We start from the raw sequence: 14,921 nt of genomic DNA on the forward strand, positions 1-14,921 counted from the left end.
GGAAGGGGTACCCGGCGTACCGGACCCCCCGGACCTGGCACCCTTTGCGGTGCCCTTCGTTTTGGCCGCGACCGCCGAGGGCGTCAGGAGCGCCCCGGGTGGCACAGGCGGTGCGGCGGAGGTGGGAAACGCTGCGGTTTCCTCCAGCTCCATCTCCTCCGGGCCCTCGCATGTGCTTTGGGCCGGTGGAGAGGAGGAAACAGAGGGTGCAGCAGCATCCCCAACGGATGTGGATGCCACCACAGCCGCTGCTGACTTAGCAGGCGGTGCGGTGGCGGGTTGGGCCACCAGAGGCAACCCAGGGGGGGGCGGGGGCGGGACCAAGTCCGACTCGCGGTACTGGGTCCCCGCCGAAACCAGACGCCGCTCCGCCCCCCGGCGAGCTGCGTCGGCGTACCTCCCCAGAGGGAAAGAGGCGAACCTCTTCCGCGCCTCTGGGAAGGTGATGTTTTCGTTGACTTTCAAGGCAATTATCTGTTTTTCCTGTTTGAACTTTTCACAGCTCCTAGAATAGGCAGCGTGTGGTCCCTGGCAGTTGGCACAGGTGAAGTTCTCGGATTTACAATTGTCAGTTTGATGATCATGTGCTGCACATTTTGCGCACGTCAATTTACCACGACAAGAGGTTGTGCCGTGCCCAAACCGCTGACACTTGAAACAGCGGCGTGGGTTCGGCACGTAGGGTCGGATTGGACATCTCAAGAAACCTGCGTTGACCGACTCAGGAAGGTTAGAGCGGTCAAGTGTCAAGATTATGTGCTTGGTTGGAATTATTTCATCATTTCGACGTATGGTGATTCGCCTCACCGCTGTTACGCCCTGATCTCGGAGGCCCTCGAGCAGATCTGCTTCAGTCTGATTCATTAGATCCCGATCAGAGATCACTCCCTGACAGCTATTGAGGCTGCGATGGGGCGTGCTCTTGATGTCAACATCTACCATGCGCGTTTGTTTGAGGAGGTTGGAGGATTGTTGTTTGTTCTCTACTTCTATCAAAACTTCTCCCGTTGTGAGTTTCTTAGCCTTGTACGACTTTCCGATAAGGCTTTCAAGAAACTTGGATATTAGAAACACAGACTGGGAAGTGATGGGCTTTGCCTTGTCAACAGATTCCATGATCAAAAACCGCGAGAAATTATCAGGCTTTGGGAGAGAGATCGATTGCAAAGGAGGAAAAGAAACTTCGGTGCGGCCCCTTTTCGGGGGCCGATCACGTTTTGGGGGGGGTTTGGAAAATGCCATGTGATACATTGCAAAGCAGGGAGACGGGGGTACTTTCTCCTTTGACCTTACCCTGGTAGTCAAAGAGGTCCCGGAGCTCCCTGCCTGGTAGACAGGCAGGGAGCCCATCGGCCGGAGCTTGACCAAGGCTCCGACGGCCACCGTTTACGGCTTCTACCCTTCACCTTTAAACACCTCGCCACGGTTGGACACGGCTTATGTTGGGAGCTCGGGGTCCGCGGTGTCGCTGCTCACCGTCACCATGAATACTCAAGGTGCCCCGTGCGGGGAAGGAGCACCAGCGGCTCTATTCGATAGGGCCAAAGGTGCTCCTGGAAGAACTTTTGGCTGGGTCCGGCAGTGTAGGGCTGATATCTCTGGAAAACATCCACGAGGTGTTCGACCCTATACTGACGGACCCTTCTCCTGCAGTGCGGCGCGTGGGTGTGCGCGAGGGCTCCCTCAGGGAGGACGCTCCGCTGTTTGGGGAGGGCGAGGTAGCTAGGGTGTTGAAGAGTCTGCAGGCACAGACGGCGCTGGGTCCGGACGGCCTCGCAGTGCGGGAGCTGCGGAAGGTTCCGGCGGACGTGTTAGTCCACGTTTTCAATAATTGGCTGGCGCTTGCATCCCTTCCTGATGAGCTCCGAAGCTCCCGTACTGTTTTCATCCCCAAGCACGCCGAAGCGGCGTCGGCGTCCGAACTCCGGCCCATAACGATATCCTCAATACTGGTTCGGACATACTCCCGTTTACTCCTGGGGCGGCTGCAAGGGGAACACGCGTTCCACGAGTTGCAGGGGGGGTTCTCTATAGACAGGGCAGCCACTTCTAATTTGATCCTCCTTCAGGGCCTCATGCGAGATGCCAAGCGGCACAATCGCTCATTCTTTGCTGCTTCGCTGGACATTAAGAAGGCTTTCGACTCTGTCAGCCACCATGCGCTCCTCACTTCTCTTGAGGAGGGGGGAGCGCATGGTGCCTATGTTTCCACTATACGTGATCTGTATTCCCTACAGACAACCACGTTTTCATACCGTGGTGGGTCTGACGGCGTCAGGGTTTATGTGCAGAGGGGGATCAAACAAGGTGACCCCCTGTCGCCTTTTCTTTTTAACCTTTGCCTTGACCCCCTTTTGCACTCCCAGAACTGATGATGATGATGGATTGATTTTATTGGCGCAAGGCCGACATGGGCAAAGAGCGCCAAACACAAAGTGATTTGATAGGAGAGAACACGAAATAAAATCAGTTAAAAACAATGAGCACGGCTGGTGTAAAGGGCCAGGGTGAAGAACAAGAGTGGTTAAAAATTAAATAAGGTGGCTGGTGTATAGGACCAGGGGTAAAACTATGGGTGATAAGAGATGAGTTGTAAGAAATGAACTTCAGATAGGAACCTTAAGGTTCGCTGAACAGAGAACATGGCTTCATCTCCTAAGAAGTATGACGGGTGTGGTGGAATATGTCGTGTGTATAGTTGTGGGAAGTGTTTTCGTCGTGTAATGTCGAGTGCCTTACATTGTATGAGGATGTGGATCACGGATAGGGCCTCTCCGCACCTGCTGCACAGAGGTCTTGGAGACCCCGTGAGAAGGTGCGAGTGCGTTGCATGAGTGTGCCCTATCCGTAATCTAGCCAAGGCAACTTCAGTGTATCTATTACGTGTGTCGGTGGTGTATGGTCCCAAGTGTGGTTTTATTACGTGTAACTTGTTGTCTGTTTGTTCACTCCAGTGCGTTTGCCATGTTTTGCGAAGTTGTCTGATGTGTGGTTTCACGTCGGTGTAGGGTAATGTGGTTATGTCTACTGTATTCGAGAGTGTAGCAGCAGCAGCCATTCGGTCCGCTGCTTCGTTCCCGGCTATACCACTGTGGCCAGGGACCCAGCAAAGAACCAGTTCAAACTTGCGTACATACACCGACATAATACCCTTGACTATTAGATTTACAACGTGATTTTTCGAAGACTTTGTTGACGACAACGCCCGCACGACACTGAGGGAGTCTGTATATATAATGGATTGTGGGATGTGACTTTGAAGTATATGATTGACAACAAGAAGTACACCGTAAGCCTCTGCCGTAAATATACTAGTATGACTATTCAGAGTTTTGGTGACACTAAGGCCGGGCCCATGCGCCGCGCAGGACACAGAGGTGGAAGTCTTAGAGGCATCCGTATAAAATTCAGAGCACTCATACTTCTGCTGCAAATACAAGAAATGCTGCAGAATTGCACATGTGGGAGCTCGGTTTTTATCTACATGTGTGAATGATGTGTCGCATGAGACAGGGCGGAGATGCCATGGTGCTATGAGATCTGTTACAGAACTTTGCATGGTATCTAAAAAGGAGACAGCAAGCTCTGACGCTTCCTCTCTAACTCTGTAAGAGAAGGGCGCAGAGAAAGATGGTCGATTTAAAAGGAGTTCAGTCATGGAGGTATCATGAAAAACTGATTTAAAAGGATGGTGAGGCATGGATGAAATTTTAAACGCATAAAGAAGGTCTGTGTATGCTCGCTGACATTGTAGGTTCCATTTGTTGCACTCTACATACAGGCTTTCGACTGGACTAGTCCGAAAGGCACCACAGGACAAGCGGAGCCCTAGATGAAGCACAGGGTCCAGCATTCTGAGGGATGTTTTAGTGGCTGACCCATAGACAACGCTGCCATAGTCCAATCGTGAGCCTATCAAGCTGGTAAAAACACGCAACAGAAGCTGTTTGTCAGCACCAAAAGAGATGTGCGAGAGAACCTTCAGGATATTCATTGTTTTTAAGCATTTATGTTTTAGTTGTTTTATGTGTGGGATGAATGTGAGCTTTTCGTCAAAGATTATACCTAAAAACTTGTGTTCCTTTTTGACAGGAATCGAGACACCGTGGAGTTGAATGTCTGGATCCGGCCGGATGCCACGCCTCTTGGAAAACAAGACACAAGTGCACTTCCCTGGATTAAATTTAAAACCGTTGCTGTCTGCCCAACCAGCTAGCTTGTTAACACCAAGCTGGACTTGGCGCTCGCAGACAGACAGGTTACAAGACTTAAAGGATAATTGTACGTCGTCTACATAAATTGAGCAGGAAATCGACGGTGGCAATGCCTTCCTCAGGGAATTCATTTTCACAATAAAAAGGGTGCAACTTAAAACTCCACCTTGTGGCACTCCATTTTCCTGCACATGCACCCTAGAGAGTGCAGTTCCAAGTCGCACGCGAAACGTCCTTTCGGACATGTAACTGGAAAGCGTGTTTATCATGTTACCCGACATGCCAAAGGACTTCAAGTCGCTAAGGATGCCGTACCGCCAAGCAGTATCGTACGCCTTTTCAAGATCAAAGAAGACTGTCATACAGTACTGCTTGTGGAGGAAAGCATCTTTGATATAAGACTCTAATGCAACGAGTTGATCGTTGGTAGATCGCCCCGCCCTGAAGCCCGCCTGGCAGCTCTCGAGAAGGCCATTGTACTCTAAGAAGTACACAAGTCTCCTGTTTATCATCTTCTCGAAGAGCTTACACAGGCAGCTTGTCAGGGCAATGGGACGATAACTGGCGGGAGAGGAAGGGTCCTTCCCTTCCTTTAGGAAAGCCACTACTATGGCCTCCCTCCAAGAGCGTGGAATGTGCCCCGAAAGCCATATTTTATTGTATAGGTGTAAGAGTGTTTCAAGAGTGTCTGGGTGTAGGTGCTGTATCATGGTGTATGTAATCTTATCTGCGCCTGGAGCTGAAGGTTTGCACGAGCTCAGGGCAGCCCTCAACTCATAGAGAGTGAATTCAGAGTTGTAAGAAGTTTTTGATCTGTCTTTGTCGTGTAAGGGCTTTTTTTCTGCAGATGTTTTGTGTTTCATGAAAGTGTTCGTGTAGTGTGCTGAACTGGACACGTGTTCGAAGTGTTGTGCAAGCGTGTTAGTCTGGTCTTCAAGTGTGTCCCCTGTTGTGCTAACCAGGGGCAGGCTGTGTGTCTGTTGTCCTTTGAGCTTGCGTATACGTGTCCAGACTTTGTGTGTGTCTGTGTATGAATTAATGGATGTCAAGAAGGTGTGCCAACTCTCTCGTTTCGCCTCACGGCGCACACGTTTTCCTAACGCCTTGGCCCGTTTGAACAAAATGAGGTTACCCGACGTAGGGTACCGACGAAGGATACCCCACGCCTTGTTCTGGGCCTCTCGCGCCCGCCTGCAGTCCTCATTCCACCACGGCCTCCGCTGGTTACGCGGGGCACCAGAGGCGTGGGGAATGGACTTTTCGGCGGCGTCGAGGATGTGCGCCGTGAGGAGTTGGGTGGCTTCTTCAACGTGTAGGTGTCCTATGGATGTGTGGTGTAGTTTCGATGTCTCTGTAAATGTGTTCCAGTTAGCTCGTGCTTCATTGAACCTATTATGGGAAGAAGAACTGCTCGGGCCGTTACCTATATACGTTAGTGAAGTGGGGAAGTGGTCACTGCCATATGGGTCAGTGCCCACTCCCCACTCAAGACATGGAAAGAGATGATGATGATGGTTTGATTTTATTGGCGCAAGGCCGACATGGGCAAAGAGCGCCAAACACAAAGTGATTTGATGAGGAGAGAACAAGAAATAAAATCAGTTAAAAGCTATGAGCATGGCTGGTGTAAAGGGCCAGGGTGAAGAACAAGAGTGGTTAAAAATAAATAAGGTGGCTGGTGTATAGGACCAGGGGTAAAAGCTATGGGTGGTATGAGATGAGTTGTAAAAAGTGAACTTCTGATAGGAACTGAAAGGTGCGTTGAACAGAGAACATGGCATCGTCTCCTAAGAAGTATGACGGGTGTGGTGGAATATGTCGTGTGTGTAGTTGAGGGAAGTGTTTGCGTCGTGTAGTGTCGAGTGCCTTACATTGTATGAGAATGTGCATCACGGATAGGGCCTCTCCGCACCTGCTGCAAAGAGGTCTTGGAGATCCAGTGAGCAGGTGCGAGTGCGTTGCATGAGTGTGCCCTATCCGTAATCTAGCCAAGGCGACTTCTGTGTATCTATTGCGTGTATCGGAGGTGTACGGTCCCAAGTGTGGTTTTATTACGTGTAACTTGTTGTCTGTCTGTTCGCTCCAATGTGTTTGCCATGTTTTGCGAAGTTGTTGTTTGATGTGTGGTTTCACGTCGGTGTAGGGTAATGTGGTGATGTCTACTGCATTCGAGAGTGTAGCAGCAGCGGCCATTCGATCCGCGGCTTCGTTCCCGGCTATACCACAGTGGCCAGGGACCCAGCAAAGGACGAGTTCAAATTTGTGGACATACACCGACATAATACCTTTGATGATAAGATTTACGACGTGATTTTTTGAAGACTTTGTAGAAGACAATGCCCGCACAACACTGAGGGAGTCTGTATAGATAATGGATCGTGGGATGTGACTTTGAAGGACATGATTAACAACAAGAAGTACACCATAAGCCTCTGCCGTAAAGATACTGGTATTACTGTTAAGAATTCTAGTGACACTAAGGCCGGGCCCATGCGCAGCGCAGGACACAGAGGTGGAAGTCTTAGAGGCATCCGTATAAAATTCAGAATAATGATACTTCTCCTGCAAATACAAGAAGTGCTGCTGAATTGCACATGTGGGAGCTCGGTTTTTATCTACATGTGTGAAAGATGTGTCGCATGACACAGGGCGGAGATGCCATGGTGCTATGAAATCTGTTACGGAACTTTGGATGGTGTCTAAAAAGGAGACAGCAAGCTCTGACGCTTCCTCTCTAACTCTGTAAGAGAAGGGCGCAGAGAACGATGGTCGGTTTAGGAGTAGTGCAGTCATGGAGGTATCATGAAAAACTGATTTAAAAGGATGGTGAGGCATGGATGAAATTTTAAAAGCATAAAGGAGGTCTGTGTATGCTCGCTGACGTTGTAGGTTCCATTTGTTGCACTCTACATACAGACTTTCGACTGGACTAGTCCGAAAGGCACCGCAGGACAAGCGGAGCCCTAGATGAAGCACAGGGTCCAGCATTCTGAGGGATGTTTTAGTGGCTGACCCATAGACAACGCTACCATAGTCCAGTCGTGAACCTATCAAGCTGGTAAAAACACGTAAAAGAAGTTGTTTGTCAGCACCAAAAGAGATGTGCGAGAGAACCTTCAGGATATTCATTGTTTTTAAGCATTTATGTTTTAGTTGTTTTATGTGGGGGATGAATGTGAGCTTTTCGTCAAAGATTATACCTAAAAACTTGTGTTCCTTTTTGACAGGAATAGAGACACCGTGGAGTCGAATGTCTGGATCCGGCCGAATGCCACGCCTCTTGGAAAACAGAACACAAGTGCACTTTCCTGGATTAAATTTAAAACCATTGCTATCTGCCCAGCCGGCTAGCTTGTTCACACCAAGCTGGACTTGGCGCTCGCAGACAGACAGGTTACAAGACTTAAAGGATAATTGAACGTCGTCTACATAAATGGAGGAGGAAATCGATGGTGGTAGCGCCTTACGAAGAGAATTCATTTTTACAATAAAAAGGGTGCAACTTAAAACTCCACCTTGCGGCACGCCGTTTTCCTGCACATGAACCCTAGAAAGTGCATTTCCAGCTCGAACGCGAAACGTTCTTTCAGACAGGTAACTGGCAAGCGTGTTCATCATGTTACCCGACATGCCAAAGGACTTCAAGTCGCTAAGGATGCCGTACCGCCAAGCAGTATCGTACGCCTTTTCAAGATCAAAGAAGACCGTCATGCAGTACTGCTTGTGGAGGAAAGCATCTTTGATATAAGACTCTAACGCAACGAGTTGATCGTTGGTAGATCGCCCCGCCCTGAAGCCCGCCTGGCAGCTCTCGAGAAGACCATTGTACTCTAAGAAGTACACAAGTCTCCTGTTTATCATCTTCTCGAAGAGCTTACACAGGCAGCTTGTCAGGGCAATGGGGCGATAACTGGCAGGAGAGGAAGGGTCCTTCCCTTCCTTTAGGACAGCCACTACTATGGCCTCCTTCCAAGAGCGAGGAATGTGCCCCGAAAGCCATATTTTGTTGTATAGGTGTAGGAGTGTTTCAAGGGTGTCTGAGTGTAAGAATTGTATCATTGTGTAAGTAATTTTATCTGCACCTGAAGCTGAAGGTTTACATGTGGTCAAAGCAGCCTTCAGCTCATAAATTGAAAAAGGAGAGTTGTAAGAAGTGTGCGACTTATTGCTATCACGCAGTGACTTCTTCTCCGCAGATGTTTTGTGTTTCATGAAAGTGTTCGTGTAGTGTGCTGAACTGGACACGTGTTCGAAGTGTTGTGCAAGCGTGTTAGCCTGGTCTTCCAGTGTGTCCCCTGTTGTACTAACCAGGGGCAGGCTGTGTGTCTGTTGTCCTTTGAGCTTGCGTATACGTGTCCAGACTTTGTGTGTGTCCGTGTATGAATTAATGGATGTCAAGAAGGTGTGCCAACTCTCTCGTTTCGCCTCACGGCGCACACGTTTTCCTAACGCCTTGGCCCGTTTGAACAAAATGAGGTTACCCGACGTGGGGTACCGACGAAGGACACCCCACGCCTTGTTCTGGGCCTCTCGCGCCCGCCTACAGTCCTCATTCCACCACGGCCTCCGCTGGTTGCGCGGGGCACCAGAGGCGTGGGGAATGGACTTTTCGGCAGCGTCGAGGATGTGCGCCGTGAGGAGTTGCGTAGCTTCTTCAACGTGTAGGTGTCCTATAGATGTGTGGTGTAGTTTGGATGTCTCTGTAAATGTGTTCCAGTTAGCTCGTGCTTCATTGAACCTATTATGGGAAGATGGACTGCTCGGGCCTTTACCTATATACGTTAATGAAGTGGGGAAATGGTCACTGCCATATGGGTCAGGTCCCACACCCCACTCGAGAAGAGGAAAGAGAACTGCGGAGCCAATCGCCAAGTCAAGACAAGAGTATGTGTTGTGTCCTATGTTATGGTATGTAGGCTGCTTATTGTTGAAAAGGCATGCTCCTGAAGATGTAAGGAATTTCTCTATAAGGCGACCTCGGGCATCCGTGCGAGAAGAGCCCCAAAGAGTGTTGTGAGCATTAAGGTCGCCTGTCAGGATGTACGGTTCGGGCAGCTGGTCAACCAGCGCCTCGAAGTCGGAGCTCGTAAGTGCAACATCAGGAGGAATGTATATGGAGCATACCGTTATCAACCTATTAAATATTATTAAGCGTATTGCTACAGCCTCAAGGACGGTGTTCAAGGTGACAGGGTGGCATGCTAAGGATTTGCGGGTGATTATGGCAACACCGCCAGAAGAGTGTGTGCAGCCATCCCTGTCTTTCCTGTATACCATGTAACTATTCAAGAAATTTGTGTGTTTGGAATTCAGATGTGTTTCCTGGACACACATTATACTTGGCTGATTGGCATGCAGAATCTCATAAACGTCGTCAAGATTATGCAGAAGGCCTCTGCAGTTCCATTGAACAATATTTTCTCTTCCCATTATTATGTGTTCAGAGCTACTGGAGTGTGACTATTTATGTAGGGTCTTTCGGGGCTTGGACTCTTGGAAGGGGTTTTCTGGCCTTCTCTACTGACCTGGACGTCGCAGCCCGTTCCTTCCGCTGCGATGAAAGCCGGAAGGGCTCGACGTCCATGTCGTCATCTGAAGGCAAGGGGGTGCCCAGCGGACTGGGCCCCCTTGACATGGTACCCTTTCGGGTGTTCTTTGCCTGCGCTGCCAGTGCCGAAGGCGTGGGGAGCACCCCAGATGGCACAGGCAGTGAGGCGGGGGAGGGGGTCGCTGCGACTGCCTCCGTCTCCATCTCGTCCGGGCCCTCGCGTGTGCTTCGGGCCGGTAGAGAGGGGGAAACGGTGGGTGCAGCAGCATCCCCACCGGACGTGGATGCCACCACAGCCGCTGCTGGCTCAGCGAGCGGTGCGGAGGCGGGTTGGGCTGCCTGAGGCAACCCAGGGGGGGGCGGGGGCGGGACCAAGTCCGACTCGCGGTACTGGGTCCCCGCTGAAACCAGACGCCGCTCCGCCCCCCGGCGAGCTGCGTCGGCGTACCTCCCCAGAGGGAAAGAGGCGAACCTCTTCCGCGCCTCTGGGAAGGTGATGTTCTCAGTTACTTTCACTTGGATAATCTTCTTTTCCTGGTTGAACTTCTCACATTTTCGAGAATAGGCGGCATGGGGTCCCTGGCAGTTGGCGCAGGTGAGGGTTGATGATGGACAATTGTCCGATGGGTGATCATGCTGGGCGCACTTTGCGCAGGTCAGACGGCCACGGCAGGAGTTGGTTCCATGCCCGAACCGCTGGCACTTGAAGCAGCGGCGCGGGTTCGGAATGTATGGCCGAACCGAACATCGAATGTATCCTGCGTTAATGAATTCTGGTAGTGTTGATCGATCAAATGTTAAGATGAGATGTTTAGTAGGAATTTCTTTGTCTTCTCTGCGTATCGTTATGCGCCTCACTGCTGTTACGCCCTGACTTTTCAGGCCCTCCAGCAGATCGGTTTCAGTTTCGGTCATGAGGTCAGGATCTGAGATCACGCCCTGTGAGCTGTTAAGGCTTCGGTGGGGCGTGACCGTGATGTCAAGATCTGCAATGCGTGTCTGGCTCAGGAGATTTGTTGCCTGCTGCTGGTTATTGACTTCGACCAACAGTTCTCCCGTTCTCTGTTTCTTTGCTTTGTAGGATTTTCCTATTATACCTTCTATGAACTTTGTGACCAAGAAGACGGACAGAGAGGCAACAGGCTTTTCTTTTTCAACGGATTGAATAATCAGGAAGCGGGGATAGTTGGCTGGCTTTGGGGTTGAGATCGTCGGTAAGGACGGAAATGATACTTCGGTGCGGCCCCTTTTCAGGGACCGATCACGTTTGGAGGGGGGGTTTGATAATACCATACAGCATGTATAGAAGCAGGGGACGGGGGTACTTTCTTCCACAACCTTACCCTGATAGCTGAGGAGGTCCCGGAGCTCCCTGCCTGGTAAACAGACAGGGAGCCCATCCGCCGGAGCTTGACCTGGGCTCCGACGGCCACCGTTCGTGGTTTCTAACCCTCCACCTATAAACACATTGCCACGGTTGGATCCAGCGTATGTTTGGGGGCTCGGGGTCCGCGGTATCGCCAGTACCGTCACCAAGATTGCTCAAGGTGCCCCGTGCGGGGAAGACATGGAAAGAGAATTGCCGAACCAATAGCCAAGTCAAGACATGAGTATGTGTTGTGACCTATGTTATGGTATGTAGGCTGTTTTTGGTTGAAAAGGCATGCTCCTGAAGATGTAAGGAATTTCTCTATCAGGCGACCTCGGGCATCCGTTCTGGAAGAGCCCCAAAGAGAGTTGTGAGCATTAAGGTCGCCTGTTAAGATGTATGGTTCGGGCAGCTGGTCAACCAGCGCCTCGAAGTCGGTGCTCGTAAGTGCAACATCAGGAGGAATGTATATGGAGCATACCGTTATCAATCTATTAAATATTATTGTGCGGACGGCTACAGCCTCGAGGACAGTGTTCAAGGTGACAAGGTGGCATGCTAATGATTTGCGGGTGATTATGGCAACACCGCCAGAAGAGTGTGTGCAGCCATCCCTGTCTTTCCTGTATACCATGTAACTATTCAAGAAATTTGTGTGTTTGGAATTCAGATGTGTTTCCTGGACACACATTATACTTGGCTGATTGGCATGCAGAATCTCATAAACGTCGTCAAGATTATTCAGAAGGCCTCTGCAGTTCCATTGAACAATATTTTCTCTTCCCATTATTATGTGTTCAGAGCTACTGGAGTGCGACTATTTATGTAGGGTCTTTCGGGGCTTGGACTCTTGGAAGGGGTTTTCTGGCCTTCTCTACTGACCTGGACGTCGCAGCCCGTTCCTTCCGCTGCGATGAAAGCCGGAAGGGCTCGACGTCCATGTCGTCATCTGAAGGCAAGGGGGTGCCCAGCGGACTGGGCCCCCTTGACGTGGTACCCTTTCGGGTGTTCTTTGCCTGTGCTGCCAGTGCCGAAGGCGTGGGGAGCGCCACAGATGGCACAGGCAGTGAGGCGGGGGAGGGGGTCGCTGCGACTGCCTCCGTCTCCATCTCGTCCGGGCCCTCGCGTGTGCTTCGGGCCGGTAGAGAGGGGGAAACGGTGGGTGCAGCAGCACCCCCACCGGACGTGGATGCCACCACAGCCGCTGCTGGCTCAGCGAGCGGTGCGGAGGCGGGTTGGGCTGCCAGAGGCAACCCAGGGGGTGGCGGGGGCGGGACCAAGTCCGACTCGCGGTACTGGGTCCCCGCCGAAACCAGACGCCGCTCCGCCCCCCGGCGAGCTGCGTCGGCGTACCTCCCCAGAGGGAAAGAGGCGAACCTCTTCCGCGCCTCTGGGAAAGTGATGTTTTCAGTGACCTTGATGTTAATGATTTTCTTTTCTAAGTGAAACTTTTCGCATTTTCTGGAGTAGGCCGCATGTGGACCCTGGCAGTTTACACAAAGAAGTTGTTGCACGTTGCAGTTTTCGGCCGGGTGATCGTGCTGGGCGCATTTTGCGCAGGTAAGTCGGCCGCGACAGGTGTTTGTGCCGTGCCCGAACCGTTGGCACTTGAAGCAGCGCCGTGGGTTCGGGATGTAAGGCCGGACTGCACAACGGATGTAACCTGCGTTGATGAATTCAGGAAGGGTCGCCTTGTCGAAGGTTAGGATGAGGTGCTTTGTCGGTATTTGTTTATCGTCTCTGCGGATGGTTATGCGCCTGACCGCTGTTACGCCCTGACTACGAAGGCCCTCCAGCAGGTCAGCTTCAGATTCATTGATTAGGTCATATTCGGAAATCACGCCCTGGGAGCTGTTTAAGCTGCGGTGGGGCGTGACTCGGATTGGCAGATCGGCGATGTTGGTTTGAGCAAGAAGTTTATTGGCCTGATCCTGGCTACTGACCTCGACAAGAATTTCACCGGTTCGTTGTTTTTTGGCCTTATACGACCCTCCAACAATACCGTCAAGAAACTTTGAAATGAGAAATACAGACTGTGAAGCAAGAGGTTTTGATTGGTCTACAGATTCCATCACGATGAAGCGAGGATAGTTGTTCGGTTTCGGAGGACTCAAGTTAGGAAGTGGTGGAAAAGAAACTTCGGTGCGGCCCCTTTTCGGGGGCCGATCACGTTTGGGGGGGGGTTTAGAAAATGCCATATAGCATAGTATAAAAGCAGGGAGACTGGGGTACTTTCTTCTTTGACCTTACCCTGGTAGCCAAAGAGGTCCCGGAGCTCCCTGCCTGGTAGACAGACAGGGAGCCCATCCGCCGGAGCTTGACCTGGGCTCCGACGGCCACCGTTCGTGGTTTCTAACCCTCCACCTATAAACACATCGCCACGGTTGGATCCAGCTTATGTTTGGGGGCTCGGGGTCCGCGGTATCGCCAGTACCGTCACCAAGATTGCTCAAGGTGCCCCGTGCGGGGCACTCCCAGAACTCGTCGGGCCTAGGCTACCACTTGCGTGGCACAACTGTTGCGGCCCTGGCTTATGCCGACGACCTTATTCTAGTGGGTGCGACTCTCGAGGAACTGCAAGAGAACCTGAGGACCGCCGAAAAGCACCTCCAAAATCTCGGATTTTGGAAAGAAAACCATTTGAAAGAAAACCATTTGAAAGAAAACCATTTGAAAGAAGAAAACCATGTATTTTGGTTGGACCTACGATTCCCACCGGGCAAAATGGTTCAACTACAACATCCCGATGCTTCGGCTCGGTGATGAAGCAGTTGCTCCTATTGCCCGGAACGTACCCATGAAGTACTTGGGTGTAGAGTTCTTTGTCAACAAACCTCCTCGGGTCTCAGTGGATCTTATTCGGCAACAATTGGATTTAATTACTGGGGCCCACTTAAAACCCACTCAGAGGGTTCATTGCATCAACACTGTTGATCTCTAAATTGCTTTACTCGGCCTCCGCTTCTCTTGCAGTTAAACAGGTAGCAAAAAAAATAGACCTCGAGACGCGCCAGATTGTGAAGAAAACGCTACACTTGCCGCACAGTTTCCCCGATATCATGGTTCATCTTCCACATCGAGCAGGCGGCTTGGGGGTGCTGGAGCTGAAGGCATTCGCGAGGCTCCAGCACCTTGGCTCTCCAATTGTGGACGCTATTCTGGATGGTCCGCTCCTTGAGACCCGGATGTCCTTGAGCGAGATCTTAGGGGTGCCTCTGGGAATCTCGGATGCGGACGAGCTCCACAGGGCCCTGAACGAGGCACGACAGGTGCACTGGATGTCCTGGAAGGCCCGGTACGACAACGCAAGTCTCTTCTCCTTTGAGAGGGACAGGGTGGGGAACAGGTGGCTTCAGCCAGGTGCTAGGTACATGGGAGACAGGGATTTTATTAAGTCTCTTCGCCTTCGCACCAACCTGTTCCCAACTCGTACCCTCTCCAACAGGCATGCCTCGGACCCCCGCACGCGCCTCTGTAGGCGCTGCGGGACCAAGGAGGAGACGGCCTTCCACATCCTTCAAGAGTGCACCTTCGTTCAGGCGCCGCGCTGCTCACGTCATAATTTCATTGAGGCGCAAGTGATTGACAAGCTACGGAAACGTCACCCCGACGCGACCGTCACCAGCGAACGCCTCATCACAGATCGGGATGGTGTCAGGGTTCGGCCTGACATCGTTCTCGAACTACCCGATCGGGTCCATGTGATTGATGTGGCTGTAGCTTGGGACGCGACCGTCGGTTCCCTAGAGCACGTGAATGCCGGAAAGAGAACCAAGTACGCCTCATTAGC

This window comes from Haemaphysalis longicornis, unplaced genomic scaffold (assembly GCF_048455015.1).
Source record: "Haemaphysalis longicornis isolate Haplotype H1 unplaced genomic scaffold, Haemaphysalis longicornis Haplotype H1 scaffold_4, whole genome shotgun sequence".
Classification (NCBI taxonomy): Eukaryota; Metazoa; Arthropoda; class Arachnida; order Ixodida; family Ixodidae; genus Haemaphysalis; species Haemaphysalis longicornis.